Source organism: Taudactylus pleione, unplaced genomic scaffold (genome assembly GCF_031769625.1).
Source record: "Taudactylus pleione unplaced genomic scaffold, aTauple2 ptg000145l, whole genome shotgun sequence".
Taxonomy (NCBI): Eukaryota; Metazoa; Chordata; class Amphibia; order Anura; family Myobatrachidae; genus Taudactylus; species Taudactylus pleione.
In genome coordinates, this window is record NW_028284547.1 from 5,143,824 (window position 1) to 5,164,843 (window position 21,020).

Here is a 21,020-nt window from a genome sequence, read left to right on the forward strand (position 1 = left end):
CTTTACATCAATATTTATATTCCACTATAATCCCGTTTTTGTGGTGGCAGCTGTATGTTCTCCAGAAGAATCAGTTGTTTTATGATCCCAGAAGATTATGGAAAACAAAAAGGTGAGAACAAGTGCCTATATAGTGTAGTATTATGTGAAGTATGCAGCACATTCTATTTAGAAAATAGCATGCGTACCGTAATGACCCAGAACAACAGGCATGTGTATATGAGTCCTTATTCAGGTTTCACCAAGTTAGTCCTTTTATACACCCAAAGGCAGCTGGTTAAGTACTCCAAATATAGGATTTAAGGAGAGAGAAAACACTTCTCATTTAAAAGAGGTTTTAATCCAAAATACACACAACACACATAAAAATGGAGAATTACATTAGTAAAAATTCAAACAAGCTTATCTGATAGTAGCTGGTCTCAGAGTTTAGGGATACACCCACAGTCCTCAACACTTTTCGTCCTTAGTGCAAATTGAGCTGGACCTCCTGAAGAAGTACCTAGAAACCCCCCCTGTCCGACCGGGTGAGCAGCGCTGCTGCTGAATAAAATATTTTTTTTTTCAAAGATTGACACTGCCTGGGCTGGCTGTAGGGGGAGCTGCAGTGGGCAAGCTCCTCCCAGTTAGTCCCCAGGCCGGGCACCGTGATCCGGATGAATCAGCGTCTCATGCCACCCTGGACACAATGTCACTGCCAGCCAGGGCCGCCATCAGGGGGGACTGCCGGGCCTAAAGTCCCGGGCCCGGACAGAAAGGGTCGCCTTGGAAGGCAGCACAGTTGATAAGTGCCAGCGGCATATTGTAGGATGTGCCGCAAGCCAATCAGGAGCCGCTGCCGCGGTGGCTGGCTTCAAATGCAAAATAGTACTGTTACCCGGGCCCCTCTATCCGGGAGAGTGTTTGCCAAGAAGACAAAAGCCAGGGGAGAGGGAGGAAGAGCAGCAGCTGCGGGGGTGATAGCAAAATGGAGAAGAATAAGTCTGCATCCGCTGCTGCGCGATGGTGAAGACCTCAGAGGAGCAGGAGATGGTGCGGGGGATCCAGCTTCCTTTCCAGCTTTTCCAGAGGTACAGACAGCTCTCCCATCCCCCCACACCCCTGGAATAACATACAGCAGACAGCTCTGCATAATCTAATAAATATTATCCTCCCATCCCCCACCCACTGGGAATAGTAGACAGCTGGCATAATCTAATAAATAGTATCCTCCTATTAAAACTCTTGAAGTACACAATTAAGTGTATGTTGCAGGCTTATTCTGGTTAGACGTTTTTGTCATTGGGTCTGTAACCAATTATTTGGAAACCCCCCTTTCAAAATCCTGTGTTTGCCACTGGTAGGAATTTGCAATATCAAAACAGTAACAATTATATGCAATATGTATATGAATTTAAGTGAAATTATAGTATATTACAATGTAATAAAATATTTTAAGAAAGTTTTATAAAGTATTAGAATACCAATGGCCATCTAAGAAATGAAGTACAAGTCAGACTAAATCTACAAGAGGAGGTATATCTAGCTATAACTATGCAATAGACCAGTGTTTCTCAAATTCGGTACTCAGGACACCACACGGTTCACATTTTGCAGGTCACCCAGCAGGTGCACAGGTGTAATCATTACTCACTGACACATCTTAAAAGTTCCACAGGTGGAGATAATTATTTCACTTCATTCAGTGTTGAGACATGGAAAACATGCACTGTTTGGGGTCTTGAGGACCGAGTTTGAGAATCTGTGCAATAGACCATATTTATGCACTCTCTCACTTTTTTAGGACATGACTGTAAAATAAAATAATTAGGGCAAGTCAGATAAAACAAAAGGAAATGAGACAATAAATTATCTTAGGTGACCTGCCATAACAGAAATCATTCTGTGGGGTAAATCTTCCAAAGTGAGAGTTTTTAGAAGTGAGTTTTAAAATAGAAGTTGCCCACAGCAACCAATCAGATTCTAGCTGATATCTTCAAAAAGGTACTAGTTTAATGTTAAGTAGAATCTAATTGATTGCTATGGGCAACATCTCTTCTAAAACTCACTACTAATAACTTTCACTTTAATAAATTTACCCCCTGTGTGTTCAAAAACACTCCAGATGTTAGCCTGAGTTTGGGCATGAAGACACTCTATATAAACTACTCATTTTTAGGAGAAAGCTAGGACACCCTTTTCAATATTAAAAATAGCCATGTGTCTTTCCCAGTAAAGTACCTCTAGCATAAAAACTTTCCATTCACTCAATGTGGGAGAGGATTGTAGAATCCAAAGTTTGAGAATTAGCTGCTTGTCTACTTTCACCATAACCATCAAGTAGGGTTTCCAAGGATCTACAGATGATTCTGATTCCCAGGTGGAGAAGTCAGTGAAAAGGAAAGTAGCAGCGTTATTAGATCATTTAAGTTTCAATGAATATTTTAAGTAATATAAGAATTTGTTGCAAAATCTAACAACTTTTCCACAATACCAGATGTGTTGGAATGGAGAGGCATTTGAGTGGTTACGTTTGATACAAGTCCCAGTGGCCGATGCCACAAAGTGTATTCTATGGGCAGCAGATAAATAAGTCTGATTCAATACTCTAAGGTGAATCTCTTGTAGCTGTGGTGACTTAAGGTTAGGTAGAACAAACTAAATTTGCAAGGATTAACTCAAAGTCAGGTAACTCAGGTATTTCTATGTGCCATGTCTAGGAAATAGTGGACCAAGCTTGTGAGTTCAAATCAATTAAATGGGAGTAGAGATGATGTATTCTAAATTAAGTCATATAACATAAAGAGAGTATTTGAGATAAAACATCTGGACTGTCTTAGGCTCACAGAGGGTTATCTAGTGATTGGGCATAATGATATACCTGCAAAAAAACCATAAAGAAATGAGAGAGAGGGAGTTCATATTTTTCTTGTAGCTATATAAATGAAAGAATAGTGCCACTCGGGTTCATTCACATCATTGATGGACATGATGTCCTTTAGCCCCAGAGTCTGTAGAGGCTATTATTAGAGAGGGAATGAACATCAGGTTAACCCACAAAGGAATATAAGGGGATGAAAGAGGATTTATCATTAAGTGTGCAATGACGCTAAACCATGTTTTATAGGGATAAAAAAAATTGACAACAGAAAATCAAGGGAAATGTCATTTTTAGGTTTTGCAGCAAGGCTGCCAGAGCATATAAGTAAAACAAGGCCTCCTCTATAGCAGGGTTAGAGTGATGGTCAGTATGTAGCAACCAATCAGCCACATTGTGAAACAAGGCAGATTTTGCAAATGCCGCAACATGAGGTATGCTTCATACTCCTTTGGTTTTTGGCATATATGCTCAGGAATGATTCATCCTGGGTTTCTGATAATGCCAGATAAATTTGAATAATATTTGTGTGTAATGAAGAATATTAACTTTCGTCAATGTAAAAGGTAGTGTTTGTAAAAGATATGCTAGCTTTGGGAATATTATACATTTGATCACTGTAATTCGGCCTAGTAGAGAATCTTAAGGTCCTTCCAAATAAAATTTGAGATTGTAGTTTATTCAGTAGTTTTGAAAAATGAACACTATAGAGGGACAACAATCGGGCTGGTATATAAATACATCAATATTTGTGCTTATGAGGTGTGACAGTAAATACAGAAGCTATATAAGTATGACAGTATAGAGAAGGAGTCACATTAATAGGAAGCAATTCAGATTTGTCTATGATATCCTGAAACTAAATAAAGAAAATGTGTCTAAAATTGCAGGAATGGAGTGTAAAGGATCCGATAGAAAGAACATCATATCATCTGCAAATAAAAACAACTTGCTTTCTTGGTCAATATTGGCAATTTTAGTAAAGGCGGGATTTTGTTGAAGTGCTATCGCCAGTGGTTCGAGGACAGTTACAAATAAGAATGGGGAAAGGGGGCACCCCTGTCACATCCCTCTTTGAATATAGAAAAGGTGGTTACAAATATTTATTAGTGAGGACTCGAGAAATGGGGGAAGAATATAGAGAGGTTAAAAGTTTGGGTAAGCTTACATTTCCCCAGCACGATGAAGGCAGAATCTGCTAATTGCCCAAAAAGTCAAATAACCAATGCCACATTACTTCATTGTATATGGGGGTGTAGAAAAGTGAAAACAATTTTGGTGTAAAGTAGTTTAATTTGTAAATAATATGTTCTACCTTCAGCTAACACCCAACCCATTAGCATGTTTTGTTATAACTTTAAATTATGGAATTTAGGCCTGGATAAAGCAACTAAATTCTGTCTTTTGACTGTTTTTATAACTGTGGCTAAAAAAAAATTTCTTTTACATTGGACCAGTAAAACTTCTCCGTCCCTTTCTAAGATTAAGCACAGAATTCTACAACTCTGTTACTATGATTGCTCCTCAACCATACCTGATATTAAATAATGGAGTAAAAAAATAATATCAGAAATGGGAACCCTTTTTTAACACCTTAGAAATATCGTCTCAAGGCCACATTGTTAAACTTTTTCGAAAGTATTGATTGGTATCTCATTAGCTGTATTTCATGTTCTGTTTAAGCAGTGAGATCAAACCCTCTTCCTACTTCTGTACACATGCCTTTTATACTTCTCTTCTTATGATTGATATCTATTGGATATTAATTCTACTTTGAGACAATTTAATTATTTATTAATTTTTCTCCAAACTCCCTTCCCTTTTGTTCCCTCTTTTATTTTCTAACCTTGATAAAGCTGACTTACAGCGAAATGCACATTGGCACGCCCGTTGTGTGTACCACATGTGTTATAAATCCTAAATGTCATAATATCAATGTGAGATGGAATTATAATTTACACCATGTTTCTTTGTTCTGTAATAGGTCATATGGACATGTAGAAACTCTGTTATCAATTGCAATCCACACTCTGCAACATTGTATCTATGTGAGGGAATGTTTGTAGTGCAGCTGCAACAGTATCAGTTTACCAACCCGATATGCTTAAAATAGGATTTATCAGGCTATCCTAACTAACATGATTAATAGATCTATATGGTGCTCATAGACATAGAAACCACAGTGATATACTCTTGATGAAAATGATTTCCGTGTATGTTAGCATTGAGTGATATCTTATTAATAGGATGGTAAACACAACGTTATTACCTAGCAGAAAGATGTTGATTTAATATCATCAAGACCTTATCTACCAGATGCAGTTTTGTCTTTATGGGTTTTTTTGTGAATAAACAGATATCAATTCTCCATACCAACAGTGAAGAGAGCCACAGTAATTAATTATATAGGAGGAGTAGGAACACATGCGGAGTAATATGTATTAATTTGATAAGACCTGATAGCCAGATTGAGAGTGAATGTCACATGAATTTACCAAGATAAGTCCAATGTAATACATTTCCCAATTTGACAAGTATGGGAGAAATAATCCCTCTACTTTATTATATATAAACTGTGGCTCTTATACTGTCTGCACATAAGGACAAGTTTGAAACAAATTATTCACATATTTAATTAAGGCTACTTAGATTCTATACATGCATGTGCATGAAGGGATTGAACTGTAGTTACATTCTATAATCCTGCAACTATAATAATTATTGTATGGGAGTGGTCTTTTGGCACAAGAAGTAATTTAATTTAACTTACACCATCTCTCTAATTTAAGAGAGTGGCATATTAATCCAGAGTTTCATCTACAAATTGACCTAGAAATAAGAATATGGTCACACTATAAGGGTACTTTTGAATTTTTATTTCACCAATTTCAATTCTTTTTCACTTTTCATATTATTTTTTTCTACTTTTAACCTCTATTTCCCTGGTCATGTCCCATGTTGGGGCATTTTAATTTATATCTAATAAAGATTGATTTTTATTTCTTAATAACTTTACTGTGCACCATACAATAGACAATCTTTTCTTCTCCCTTCTGTTGGTGTTTTTGAATATACATATTTATTTGTCTTTTGGCAGCACCCCTTTTATATTCAATTATTTAAGGGTTTTCTTCAAAATTGTAGTGTGCAGATGTCTATGTTCCTTTGTCTTTTTCTCATTTTCTAACCCCCAAATGTTTTTTTTTTCTATTACTTTTCCACTTTTCTGTTTCTGCAGTTTATCATTTTAAGTATAGTGGATATATTTTTCTGTATTTGTGGAAATGCTATCATATCATACTATAACAAGTGTTTACATAATGTTATCTATCTTTCACATGGTAAATTTTAAATTTTGAGGTAGAAATCTACCGTTTGCTATTCATTTTTCTGTGGCTAATGAATGTGATCTTTTTCTATTGTTGGTAATTAGCCTTCCATTCTCACTATACTTCATGTTATAAAAGCCAATACATTTTGTTTTTAAAAAAAGAGTGAGGGGAGGCCAAACAATATGGCAGGGTGACTCAGACAGACGATCCCAGGTTACCAGATCAAATGCTTTTTCAGCATACAAAGATAATAGGTACCTGGGATAAATGGGATCATCACTCTTTGAATTGTGTATTGATTGTAGCACAGTTAAGACTTTTCTAATATTAGTAATCTAACTTCAGCCCCATATAAACCCCATTTAGTCAGATTGTATAGTATGAATTTGATTTTAACTATTTGGTTCGGGTCTATAGTATCAATTAGATTGTATATGAAATTGAGAAACAGAGTCTAAATTGAAAGGTGACAGTTCCCACATATCCTGTATCACTGTATTTTCAAGTATCTTTATTGCTGTTGTCAATCATGGATCAGTCTAAGTTGTCAGTCTATGGAACAGGAGTATCACACCTCTATTAGCAGTAGTAACACTTTGTCAACAACTAAAAGTCTATAAAGATATTTGGAAAAAATAAAAAAGGACATTTCAAATTTAAACAGTGTTTGACAATCTCATAGAGAATCATATCTAACATCCCTTACACAACTGACATTGGCATGATTTGGGAGGCGGAATCAGAAATATTCAATTTGGAAATGGACTGATGACAACAGCCTGTATTCATTGGCCCAAACAAGAGTCTTCGTATTTCTTTCCTATAGCCATGTTTACTTTGCAGCAGTATTACAATAAACACATGATTTTGATCTCTTCTAAATTGTAAATGGTGAGATGTGTCTTCTGCTTGAACTCAGTTTATCTTTAATATGGCCTCTAGTCTGAAGTGATATTAATAGGAAAATAGAAAGGTGGTGACAAATATTTTTTAGTGAGGAAGCGAGTAATAGCTGAATAATATAGAGAAGTTAGAAGTTCAAGGCTAGAAGTTAAATAAAGTGTGGGGTAGGCCAAAGCAGAGGAGTAAGAACTAATTTAGAAAATTGTGCTGTGAATATGAAAAAATAAATGTACCACAGATAAATATAATAAAAGATATAAAAAAATGGGTGAATACTCTGATAATAGATGTTCAATATTTGAAAGACATCACACAAAAAGGTAAAAAACATATCAATAAAATGAGAAATGTAGCAGCACTTAAATAAGCGACAACAATAAATAGCAATATTTATATCAAAATCTCCACAACTCCAAAATAAGTTTAAAGATGAGAGTATCTAATTTATTCCTCACAGCTGTGTCCAGGTTAAAAGAAATGTCTCTCTGTGCAAGTAATTGCTGAATCCACACACTTGCTGTGTGTGCTTAAGTAGAAGTCTTTTACAGTCACTAGACAGGACCCTGCCCAATTAGATCTTTATTCCAATATCCACCAGATGAAAACATAATAATAATAAAAAAATAGTCAACAAAAAATCATAAAAAAACAAAAACAAAAAAATCTCATATAGCTCGTCTGTAATGTGATAAATTTATTTACTTACCAGTCTCTTGCTGCAATGATGTACAGTCCCCTCAATATATCAGTAAATGCCAATATTTCTATTTATCCTTGTATCTTTGGGTTTGTTGGCACCAAAGGAGCAATCAGCAAGTGGAAAGATAACCAATAATTGCCAAAAGACAGTGTCCATATGGTGGCTCAATGGACCCCCTGCTCTCTATTGGAAAAGTGATATCTGATGCAGGACATTCTCCATATGGTGGCTCAGCAGATGTCCCACTCTCCATCTCCTGGTCCGTACGGAGATAGCCGGCAAATGACTGGTGGGACAACGTGTGGATCTCGGCAAAGCTGTAGTAGTTAATAAGAATCTTAATACAGTGGCTTAATGGGTCTTCTGCTACTCCATTATTATTATTATTACCAGTTATTTATATAGTGCACACATATTCCGCAGCGCTTTTACAGAGAGTAGTTGGCCATTCACATCAGTCCCTGCCCCAGTGGAGCTTACAATCTATGTTCCCTATCACACGCACACACACACATACACACTAGGGTTAATTTTTGTTGGGAGCCAATTAACCTACCAGTATATTTTTGGAATGTGGGAGGAAACCGGAGTACCCGGAGGAAACCCACGCAAGCACAGGGAGAATATACAAACTCCACACAGTTAGGGCCGTGGTGGGAATTGAACCCATGATCTCAGTGCTGTGAGGCAGTAATGCTACCATTACACCGTCTGCTGCCCTCCATGCAGAGGTAGTTGGCAAGTGGTTGGTGGGAAGGAGTGTGGATCTTAGCACATCGGTATTAACTAGTAAAAATATCACCACAGCTGGTTTGGCATTGCTCCGCTCTCCAATGGAACAGGATTATCACATCAATATTAGCAGTAGTAGCACATTGGCAACAACTACTAGTATATAAAGATATTTGGGAAGGTGTAATAATTGATATTTCAAATCCAAACAGTGTTTGAAAATCTCATAGAGAATCTTAGTTCTTTATTATAAGTGGTCAGGAGAAGTTAATGGTTAATGCATTGCTTTGTTACTAAATAGATAATAGCTAACATCCCTTACACCATTGGCAGTGGCATGGTACAGCAGGTAGAATCAGACATATTCCATTTGGAAATGGACTGATGACCATAACCTGTATTCCTTGGCCCAAGCAAGAGTTTTATTATTTCTCTCCTATAGTTGTGTTTACTTTGCAGCAGTTCTACAAAAAAGACATAATTTAGGTCTCTTCTGAATAGTAGATGGTGAGATGTATCTGCTGCTTGAACTCAGTTAATCATTAATTTGGCCTCTAGACTGAGGTGCTATTAATAGGTGAATACTGAGGGCAGTGACTATAATAAATGTATCCTCTGTCTTTCATCCTCATGGGAGCCTGTTACATCTTAGTGCTATATGGTCTTTACAACTGCACTTGGTGGATATTTTCAAATTTGCTGCAATTTCCCAGATTGTATGATCTTAAATTCTTAAAGTAATGATGGACTGTCCTTTATAGGAGCTAATTTGAGCTGTTCCTGACATATTATAACTTCTGCATCAAGGAAATACGGTTTTGGACCAATACCCTCTGATAGCACTAGTGATTGGCCTTAGGAATTAGCAAGCAAAACATCATGATAAACTCATTGTGAGTTAATATTTACATTCTATAACTTTTTCTCAAGTTCTTAAATTCTTTTTAGGTTGCATTTGAAAAAAATACATTTAAATTATTTTTAAAATAAATTCAAAAATCAAGTACACTATTGATATTTTTCTAATAAACTCATATTAAGTCTTTGTATTATAAAATCTTTATGATCAGGAGAAATAATTATTTACCACCTCTAACTTTTACTTCAGGTCTAAATGATAACTACTTGTTGGGGGGAATTTGAAAAATATATTACAATATAAATTCTCCTTTACAAAATAAATTCACACATGATCATTAACTACATTATTTATATATGTCTAAGAAACTCATATTTTAAGCCTTTATATTACAATGTATTTAAAATCATGAGAATTATAAAATGTATTCAGATTTTAAACATTTTAACTTTAACTATTTGTGTGTGTTTTATTATCTTCAATAAGGCATTGTAAAGTTACTTGAGATATTTACAAAATGTCTATCTGCTGAAACTCTGCCTAGACAATAGGTCATGTCAATACAAAAGGTCCCTGTGGTGATATAACAGGATGCCAGAGGCTGCTATGATCTAATTAGAATACAAGGTGTTACCCCTGCCAAAGTGTAATTAGCTTTTCACATTGTAGTAATTGACCTTAGGGATATTTATACCTCATTTACAAGACAATGAGCTAGGCATGGGAAGCTGCTGTGTTTATATGTCACGTCTCTGTGTAAGAATTCCTTCTGGTCATCCTGGGAACTACTGGAGAGAGATCAGGGAGGAATGACTATAAATAGTCTGTATCAGGCTACAAATAGCGGATGGAAGAGTTGCTGGTTTAGTTTATGGTTGGAGAGCTGCACAGCTGGATGTGTAAGAAAGAGACAGAAGGAAGAATCTCCAGAATAAGGTAATTATATTATACATATGGAGATTTTGATACATGCTCAGACATTTATATATATTGAATATAAGTACTATAAGTACCCCATCAGACTCTTCACCTCTCTACAATCTTTCAAACGGCTCCCCAGGCACACTACTTCATCAATGCCTTCCATCCCTCATCCTAAATTGCTGCTACATGCTTCCTCCTCCCTGTGTAAACCATGCCTGTTTGTCTGTCCCTTCACTTTAGAATATAAGCTCTTGCAAGCAGGGCCCTCTACCCTCTTGTGCTTCTTCTTACTTTAATTTCATCTACTTCTTACGCCCCACTGGGGCACCTAACACTTGGTTGCTTATACTCTGTTGCATTTTTGGTTGATATGGTTACCAATGTAGCAATGCATATTATCCATTTCCTTGTCCAGCATTGTATTGTATTATACTTTTTGTCATTTTTTTTATGTACTTTATAAGAAACCACAGAACACTTGTGGCGCCATATAAGTAAATAATAATAATAATAATTGTATCATTTAAGTATTATTTAAACAATCGCTACAACTCTAGAAGTTATATGTGCCCAAAATTTCTAATTTTTCTATTATAATTGCATCCAAAAATATTCCAACATTTTAATTTTTTATTAGTATCATTAAAATTAAATAGTATCTTGCATATTACTCTGTGCATCAGGTTGCTATATATAAAGTGGTATGTAGGTGGCACATTCTTAATAGTATCTTACATATTACTCTGCACATCAAGTAAGTATATATAAAGGGGTATCTAGGTGGCGTCTCCTTCATAGTATGTTACATATTACTATATGCATCAAGTTAGTTTATATAAAGGGGTATCTAGGTGGCAGCTCAATGAAAGTAACGTACATATTACTCTGTGCAACAGGTCGATAAATTTAAAGAGGTATGTATTTAGCAGCTCCATCATAGTAATTTACATATAACTCTGTGCATCAGGTTAGTAAATATAAAGTGGTATCTCTGTAGCAGCACCATTATAGTATCTTACATTTCACTCTGTACAACAGGTTAGTATATATAAAGGGGTATCTAGGTGGCAGCTCCAATAAAATAAATTACATATTGCTCAGTGCATCAGGTTAGTATTTATAAAGTGGTATCTATGTAGCAGCATCATCATAGTAACTTACATTTCACTCTGTACATCAGGTTAGTATATATAAAGGGATATCTAGGTGGCAGCTCCAATAAAATAAATTACATATTGCTCAGTGCATCAGGTTGGTATATTTGTTTTTACTTTTATATATAGTTCTGATACACCTATACTCATATTTAATTTTCCACAATGTTTTCCATGTTTATAAAGCTCTGGGTGTAATGACTAGAGCTATTCAATTAGCTTCAGGGGCATAACTAGGTATTTGAAGGCTCAATAGCAAAAGTTTGTAAGAATCCGTATTTACCACCCAATGGTGAAAAAAGTAAATTAAACATGTAACTTTGACAAGGAATATGGGCACCTCTCAGCTCAAGGCTCCATAGCAGTTGAATTAAAGGTAGTTTTTACCATGATTAGCTGTCATTTTCCCAGTGTGAGAGACCTGCAGGCAGCATGTGGTAACTCACAGACTCAGTATAAAGTGTTTGACTCTTATGTTTCCCTGTGCATTAATCTCAATAGGGTGCATCTAAAACAGATTGATCTTTGCTCACCTGAGGCAACGTCTAAGTTTTAGGGGTAAACCTCATGTCAAATTGAATCTGCCCCTCAGTCTTATACAAATGCACATATGCTGCTGTACACATGCATATTTGTTTTATTTTACAAATTATCATGTCTAATTTGTTTATCATAGTTTTCTCTAGCTTTAGGGGTGTAGCATAGGCCCTTACACTAAACCTACCCATGTCTCTCACACAAACGTTTTTTATTTACCTATTAAAATCCTGGTGTCTCATACAACAATGATCACTGATTTCTCTGCACACATCACACTGAGCAAAGTAACTGTAAGATGATCACATTATCCCCATTCCCATGGTGTGTGCAGAGATAATGGCAGCATCCTGGTGCATCAGCTGACAGTAGGTGTGACAGGATCCGTATCATGTGTTACCCATCTATGGTCAGTGCTGGGGATGAGTAATGTATGATCTGCACAGTCTGAGGTCACAGTATGAAGAAAATTAGGAAAAATGAATAGACCAAGTATTTTATATCCAGTATCTATTTGCTGCTGGAGGGTAGATGTAAATTAGTATATAGCAATTGACAACATATTACAATTTTAAAACAATTATAAATGACTGGGTCATATTTGTAAGTTTATTTAAATATAAATCATGTTCCTTATATAATATAACAATATTACTCTAAAAGTAGATGTAACACACTAATCTTTATGCTTTTAAAAAAAATATTTTTTTCTTTATAGGGCAATTAAGGAGCAGAATCTGCACTAAGAATATTAGAAGACATTGTGGAAAGTGACATTTTTCTCTGATCAAGCAAAAAAGAGAACTTTTTTTTCTACTGGAGGATTCGCAAAAGCTAATTTAATTTTCTGAACAGAAAACAACATTTACATCTAACTAATATTTCATCTCATATATAATGAGTCTCATAGGAGAGAAAGTGCATCTGTGCTCTGAGTGTGACAAATGCTATACATGTAAATCACAGCTTGTAAGACATCAGAGGATTCACATAGGAGAGAAGCCATTTACATGTTCTGAATGCAGCAAATGTTTTTTTCAAAAGTCATCTCTTCTTACACATCAGAGGATTCACACAGGAGAGAAGCCATTTAAATGCTCTGAATGCAGCAAATGATTTTCCAAAAAGCAGAATTATGTTATACATCAGAGGATTCACACAGGAGAAAAGCCATTTAAATGCTTTGAATGCAGCAAATATGTTTGCAGTAAGCAACAGCTTGTTATTCATCAGATGATTCATAAAGGAGAAAAGCCATTTAAATGCTCTGAATGTAGCAAGTGTTTTACCACCAAGCGTGAACTTGTTAGACATCAGATGATTCATACAGGAGAAAAGCCATTTAAATGCTCTGATTGCTGCAAGTGTTTTATCGCAAAGTATAATCTTGTTCTACACCAGAGGATTCATACAGGAGAGAAACCATTTAAATGTTCTGAATGCTGCAAATGTTTTACCACCAAGCAGGAACTTGTTAAACATCAGATGATTCACACAGGAGAGAAACCATATAAATGCTCTGAATGTAGCAAATGTTTTACCACCAAGATTAAACTTATTAGATATCAGAGGAGTCATACAGAAGAGAAGCCATAAAAATGCTCTGAATGTAGCAAGTGTTTTACTCAGAAACAATATCTTGTTAGACATCAGAGGAGTCACACAGGAGAGAATACATTACAGTATGATGTCACAGTGAAAACATTTCTGTAATTTGTAGATTATTATAACCAAAGTAAATTCCATTACAAAATTTTGTTGATTCTGTTGACCTTCTGTCTGTCTAACATGTGATGTCTGTCTATTGAATGTCTATTTAAATACTGTATATCTATCAACTGGATCCCATAAAAAACATATAACCGGGTGTACCTTAGAGCAATTTAAAATTTTACTAAAAAAAAATGAAAAATTAAATTAAACAATCTCAACAGATACTGTAGTTACAAAATGAGTCAACTGACATGTTGTCCTTGAGCTTGTACAGGGCAATCACCTGCTGAAGTTGCTCTGTGTGGAGAAAAGAAAGGTACAGTATTACAACACCAATATACAGTACAATATTGTACAGTTTATTATAAAATCTTAACATCCAATATGGACTGTCACTACTGTAAATACAGTACTTTACCATGAGTGATGCCCCTTGTAAAATGTGGGCCCTGGCCCAGCTATTGGTCCTGTTGTGGTCTCCCATGGATTACAACTTGGCCTGTATTGGAAAAAAAATACATTATTCATATTACAGTATGGTGCTTTATTGTATTATTATCCTTTATAATGTATGGTGATACAGGGGTTGAGTAGCTCCTAACAAATGACATAAACAAATGAGTAAAACAATAAAACAGCTACATACAGTAAAAGACAATGCATGGCAATTGCAGTCCTTGGTATGCAGTCTAAACATTGCTGCACCAATGGTGATGACACTGAATTGAGCATCAGGGTGGCAGACACCGAGGTGTAGGTGCTGTTGTAGTGAGTATGGAGTAATGAATAGACTAAGTAAGACAAAGAAAAATACAAGAAGGGAGAGGGCCTTGCTCATGAGAGCTTTAAGTACATTTTAAAGGGGGCAGCCAGAAAGTGAGCATGTAACAGAGGGTTTGGATGAGAAATGGCTGGAATAAATTAAGAAGTTCTTTAGAGCCCATTTTATGTGTAGTAGAGGGGGAGAATTCCAGAGGTAGCAACATATTCAAAATCATTCACTGACACTGACATAAATATATATATATTTATATATATATATATATTATATATACTGTATATGAACGATCATCCAAGCAACAGATTCCACCAGGGGCTCAGGCAGCGCCATATCAGGATAGCAGTGCACCCTGTGCTGCACTGCTGCCCTTATCACTCCCCCAACCCCCTTGTCCCCCGGAGCACTTACCTTTTTCTGCCATAAGGTGGGTGGAGGATGGGGATCTTCATCTGTGTTTCTTTGCAAGCAGTGCGCATTACTGCAGGAGGTCTCTCCGCAGACCTCCAGGGCCTGGCAGTTTGTGATCGGTGACCTTGGAGGATTCCACCCTATGCGTAGGCACCAGCCGCTCCACCCACCCTATGGCCCTGGGCTGAGGAATTGGTCATACCAGCACACTATTTCCAAAAGTCACCAATTTTTTATCTCCATAACAATATCTTTCAAGCAGCACTTTTTCCAGCAGCATATTAGAATCTTTCAGCATATCATACTTTACATATCAGTCTGAATATCTACTGCTGGGGTAAACCCTAATTCCTAGCACCTGCTTCCAAATATGTATATGTGTACAGATGGGTCCTCATACAACTAGCCTCATTGCATGTTAAATAATATGCATTTGAAGGTAAAAAGTCTCAATAGAGACACTCGGCGCTACCGAGGCACAGGGAGTGTTATGTGTGGCATGACTTGTAGTGGATGGAGGATAGATGTCTGTGGACAGATCTGTATAACATCACTCTTCAGTGCTCTGTTGGCAGCTGGCACCTCTTTTTATCTTGTTTGGGTGCCCTCCTGCTGATCACTCACCCCTGACATAACCAACAAACAAAAAGGCAGCACTCCAAGTCTGGAATCTTTGGTGAAAAATCAGGTGCTGTTTTAATCAACGTTTCCTGAGGAAGGTGTACTGGACCCCAAAATGTTGATTAAAACAGCACCTGATTTTTCACCAAAGATGCCAGACTTGGAGTGACACCTAATTGTTTGTTGGATATGCATACATGCAGTACACACACTTGCATATATATATATATATATATATATATATATATACAAACTTGGTCACCAGCACTCAAAGAAATAATGAGCTTAAAGGAATGTCCCACTGGGGTGCTCACCCTGGGGTATGTACCCCTCCAATATACGTCTGCGAAAAAAAGCGGCACTCCCAGACTTCAAACAACATAAGTGTTTACTGCATCAAAGCATCAACGTTTCGGGGTTATCCCCCTTCATCAGAATACAGTTACATAGTGAATTACAAAATTTTATACTCACAAACAGTGATGGTGAATCCCCACAGCGCGCCATCCAGGTCTCCGGTATCCGGCGTCCAACTTCCGGTTTTCGACTATGACGTCATACCGGAAGTGACGCCTAGCCGGGTCCACGGAATGGCCTTGCTACAGGGAGTGATAATTAACAGTGATTAAGACAGTGTCAATTGTCCACTAAAAACTTGTAGACCACACAATAAAATATTTAAGTTATTATCAAACGGATATACGCACAATATAACATGATATAAACAACTCTTTTATCTAATCCCTTAAATCTCAATATATAACAATGCTAAAACATTGTTAACCCTATTTTTATACAAGAGCACCATCTAGTGGCCAATCTGTAAGCTAATAATATCACATTATATTTATAAAATTATACCAAATTGGTACTTTACACAGAAAAATGTATATATGCTTATTACTTGTTTCACCGAGATGTCTCTAATTAAAGTAGATCTCAACTTCAGTTACTTATAAAAAGCAATTTAGATTAAGGGCTTCATTTAATCCATATGGGCTGACAGTGTTCAAAGTAAATATCCATTTACTTTCTACTTGCAATAATCTTCTAGCCCTGTCACCCCCTCTGATGGTCCAAGGGACATGGTCAATCATTCGATAGCGGAGCATAGCCATGGTATGTCCTGCTTCAACAAAATGTCTGGCTACCGTTTGTTCGCTCTTGCCCTGTAATAGAGCCGCTCTTATAGCTGCCCTATGTTGCGCCATTCTCTCTTTGAATTGTCTTTCCGTTTTGTAACCCACATGGGCAAGACAGAAGATATACCACAAATTTAGATGTACATGTTAAAGCATGTCTAATACTATACGTCTTACCCATATATGGATGATTAAATTTATCACCCGTAATTAAAAAACCACATGTGACACAGCCCAAACATTTATGGTAACCCACTTTCCTTGCCAAAAAATGGGTATTTACTGAACCTAATGATGAGACATCAGTGCGTACTACAAGTTTTTTGTGGACAATTGACACTGTCTTAATCACTGTTAATTATCACTGCCAGCAGCAAGGCCATTCCGTGGACCCGGCTAGGCGTCCAACTTCCGGTATGACGTCATAGTCGAAAACCGGAAGTTGGACGCCAGATACCGGAGACCTGGATGGCGCGCTGTGGGGATTCACCGTCACTGTTTGTGAGTATAAAATGTTTGTAATTCACTATGTAACTGTATCCTGATGAAGGGGGATGACCCCGAAACGTTAATGCTTTGATGCAGTAAACACTTATGTTGTTTGAAGTCTGGGAGTGCCGCTTTTTTTCGCAGAAGTATATATATATATATATATTACAGTGAGGTACTGAAACAGCGCTCAATCCCGTTTGTTTCTGTGTAAATGCAGTTACTTTACATCAATATTTATAATCCACTATAATCCCGTTTTTGCGGTGGCAGCTGTATGTTCTCCAGAAGAATCAGTTGTTGTATGATCCCAGAAGATTATGGAAAACAAAAAGGTGAGAACAAGTGCCTATATAGTGTAGTATTATGTGAAGTATGCAGCACACTCTATTTAGAAAATGGCATGCGTACCGTAATGACCCAGAACAACAGGCATTTGTATATGAGTCCTTATTCGGGTTTCACCAAGTTAGTCCTCTTATACACCCAAAGGCAGCTGGTTAAGTACTCCAAATATAGGATTTAAGGAGAGAGAAAACACTTCTCATAGTGTAGTACAGTCCTCAATGCATTTCGTCCTTAGTGCAAATTGAGCTGGACCTCCTGAAGAAGTACCTAGAAACCCGCCCATCCGACCTGGTGAGAGCGCTGCTGCTGAATAAAATATTTTTTTTTTCAAAGATTGACACTGCCTGGGCTGGCTGTAGTGGGAGCTGCAGCGGGCAAGCTCCTCCCAGTCAGTCCCCAGGCCGGGCACCGTGATCCGGATGACTCAGCACCTCATGCCGCCCTGGACACACTGTCACTGCCAGCCAGGGCCGCCATCAGGGGGGACTGCCGGGCCTAAAGTCCCAGGCCTGGACAGAAAGGGGGCCCGGAAGGCAGCACAGTTGATAAGCGCCATCGGCATATTGTAGGATGTGCCGCAAGCCAATCAGGAGCCGCTGCCACTGCGGCTGGCTTCAAATGCAAAATTGTACTATTACCCGGGCCCCTCTATCCAGGAGAGTGTTTGCGGCAGCAGCGTGCTTAAAGCAGAAGCCGCAGTCTGCAACCTCCAGCCAGCTGGAAGAGGGCAGCCTGCCGAGAAGTCAACAACCAGGGGAGAGGGAGGAAGAGCAGCAGCGGTGGGGGTGATAGCAAAATGGAGAAGAATAAGTCTGCATCCGCTGCTGCATGATGGTGAAGACCTCAGAGGAGCAGGAGATGGTGTGGGGGATCCAGCTTCCTTTCCAGCTTTTCCAGTGGTACAGGCAGACCAGGTACAGTGCCTTCTGCTTTCCCACCCTCACCCTGCTTTCCCACCCTCTCTCCCACCTGCTCTCCCACCTTCACCCTGCTCTCCCACCCTCTCTCCCACCTTCACCCTCTCTCCCACCTTCACCCTGCTCTCCCACCCTCTCTCCCACCTTCACCCTCTCTCCCACCTGCTCTCCCACCCTCACCCTGCTCTGCCACCCACTCTCCCACATTCACCCCTCTCTTCCACCATTTCTCCCACATTCACCCCTCTCTTCCACCCTCTCTCCCACATTCACCCCTCTCTTCCACCCTCTCTCCCACATTCACCCCTCTCTTCCACCATTTCTCCCACCCTGCTTTCCCACCCTCACCCCATCCCACACCACTCTCACACCCTCACCCTTCTCTATCACCATCACTTCAACTGTATATTACAGATTGACATGTTAACACCCACAGCCTAAACTTTGATATATTTTTTCAACTGGTTCACGCACATTACCACAGCAATGCCCCCCTCACCCATGGGGGGGCTTATTTTGTGAATCCCGGGCCCAACAATCTCTGATGGCAGCCCTGCTGCCAGCTGCTATGGAGTTACGGAGCTGTCAGTCGCAAGACGTAGGTGGCCGCCGCCGGATGCCGCCCCGCCCGGGGGGGATAATATTTATTGTTTAAGCGGCTGATGACTCAGACTGACTGAGTACTGCTATATGTCGGGGGAGCGCCGGGGGTCTTGCGGGCGTTGGTGGCAGGGGGTGGGGGCTGGGAGTAATATTTTTTGAATGATGCCCATTTTCTGCTGCTCTGTTTATGGGGGAGGGGGGGGCAGCCAGGAGGGGATAATATGTATTAATATCATTCCATTTGACTGCTCTATGTATTTGCGGTGGGGGGATGGAGGGGGGAGGATACTATTTATTAGATTATGCAGAGCTGTCTGCTGTATGTTATTCCAGGGGTGTGGGGGGATGGGAGGATACTAGTTTTTAGATTATGCAGAGCTATCTGCTGTATGTTATTTCCGAGGGGGTGGAGGAAAGGGAGGAATCCTCCCATCCCCCCACATCCCTGGAATAACATACAGCAGACAGCTCTGCATAATCTAATAAATATTATCCTCCCATCCCCCACCCACTGGGAATAGCAGACAGCTGGCATAATCTAATAAATAGTATCCTCCTATTAAAACTCTTGAAGTACACAATTAAGTGTATGTTGCAGGCTTATTCTGGTTAGACGTTTTTGTCATTGGGTCTGTAACCAATTATTTGTAAACCCCCCTTTCAAAATCCTGTGTTTGCCACTGGTAAGAATTTGCAATATCAAAACAGTAACAATTATATGCAATATGTATATGAATTTAAGTGAAATTATAGTATATTACAATGTAATAAAATATTTGAAGAAAGTTTCATAAAGTATTATAATACCAATGGCATTAATGGCCATCTAAGAAATGAAGTACAAGTTAGACTAAATCTACAAGAGGAGGTATATCTAGCTATAACTATGCAATATACCAGTGTTTCTCAAACTCGGTACTCAGGACACCACACAGTTCACATTTTGCAGGTCACCCAGCAGGTGCACAGGTGTAATCATTACTCACTGACACATCTTAAAAGTTCCACAGGTGGAGATAATTATTTCACTTCATTCAGTGTTGAGACATGGAAAACATGCACTGTTTGGGGTCTTGAGGACCGAGTTTGAGAATCTGTGCAATAGACCATATTTATGCACTCTCTCACTTTTTTAGGACATGACTGTAAAATAAAATAATTAGGGCAAGTCAGATAAAAAAAAAAGAAATGAGACAATAAATTATCTTAGGTGACCTGCCATAACAGAAATCATTCTGTGGGGTAAATCTTCCAAAGTGAGAGTTTTTAGAAGTGAGTTTTAAAATAGAAGTTGCCCATAGCAACCAGGTGCTAGCTGATATCTTCAAAAAGGTACTAGTTAAATGTTAAGTAGAATCTAATTGATTGCTATTGGCAACATCTCTTCTAAAACTCACTACTAATAACTTTCACTTTAATAAATTTACTCCCTGTGTGTTCAAAAACACTCCAGATGTTAGCCTGAGTTTGGGCATGAAGACACTCTATATAAACTACTCATTTTTAGGAGAAAGCTAGGACTCCCTTTTCAATTTTAAAAATAACCATGTGTCTTTCCCAGTAAAGTACCTCTAGCATAAAAACTTTCCATTCACTCAATGTGGGAGAGGATTGTAGAATCCAATGTTTGAGAATTAGCTGCTTGTCTACTTTCACCATAACCATCAAGTAGGGTTTCCAAGGATCTACAGATGATTCTGATTCCCAGGTGGAGAAGTCAGTGAAAAGGAAAGTAGCAGCGTTATTAGATAATTTAAGTTTCAATGAATAATTTAAGTAATATAAGAGTTTGTTCCAAAACCTAACAACCTTTCCACAATACCAGATGTGTTGGAATGGAGAGGCATTTGAGTGGTTACGTTTGATACAAGTCCACAGTGGCCAATGCCACAAAGTGTATTCTATGGGCAGCAGATAAATAAGTCTGATTCAATACTCTAAGATGAATCTCTTGTAGCTGTGGTGACTTAAAGTTAGGTAGAACAAACCAAATTTGCAAG

The 21,020-nt window shown here is 38.2% G+C and overlaps 2 pseudogenes; one reads left to right on the forward strand and one right to left on the reverse strand.

Annotated features, from left to right (window-relative positions):
• The window catches only part of LOC148522640 (uncharacterized), an 808,266-nt pseudogene that overhangs the window by 710,996 nt on the left and 76,250 nt on the right, over positions 1–21,020 (reverse strand).
• LOC148522650 (uncharacterized) overlaps positions 1–21,020 on the forward strand; it is a 34,279-nt pseudogene that overhangs the window by 3,165 nt on the left and 10,094 nt on the right.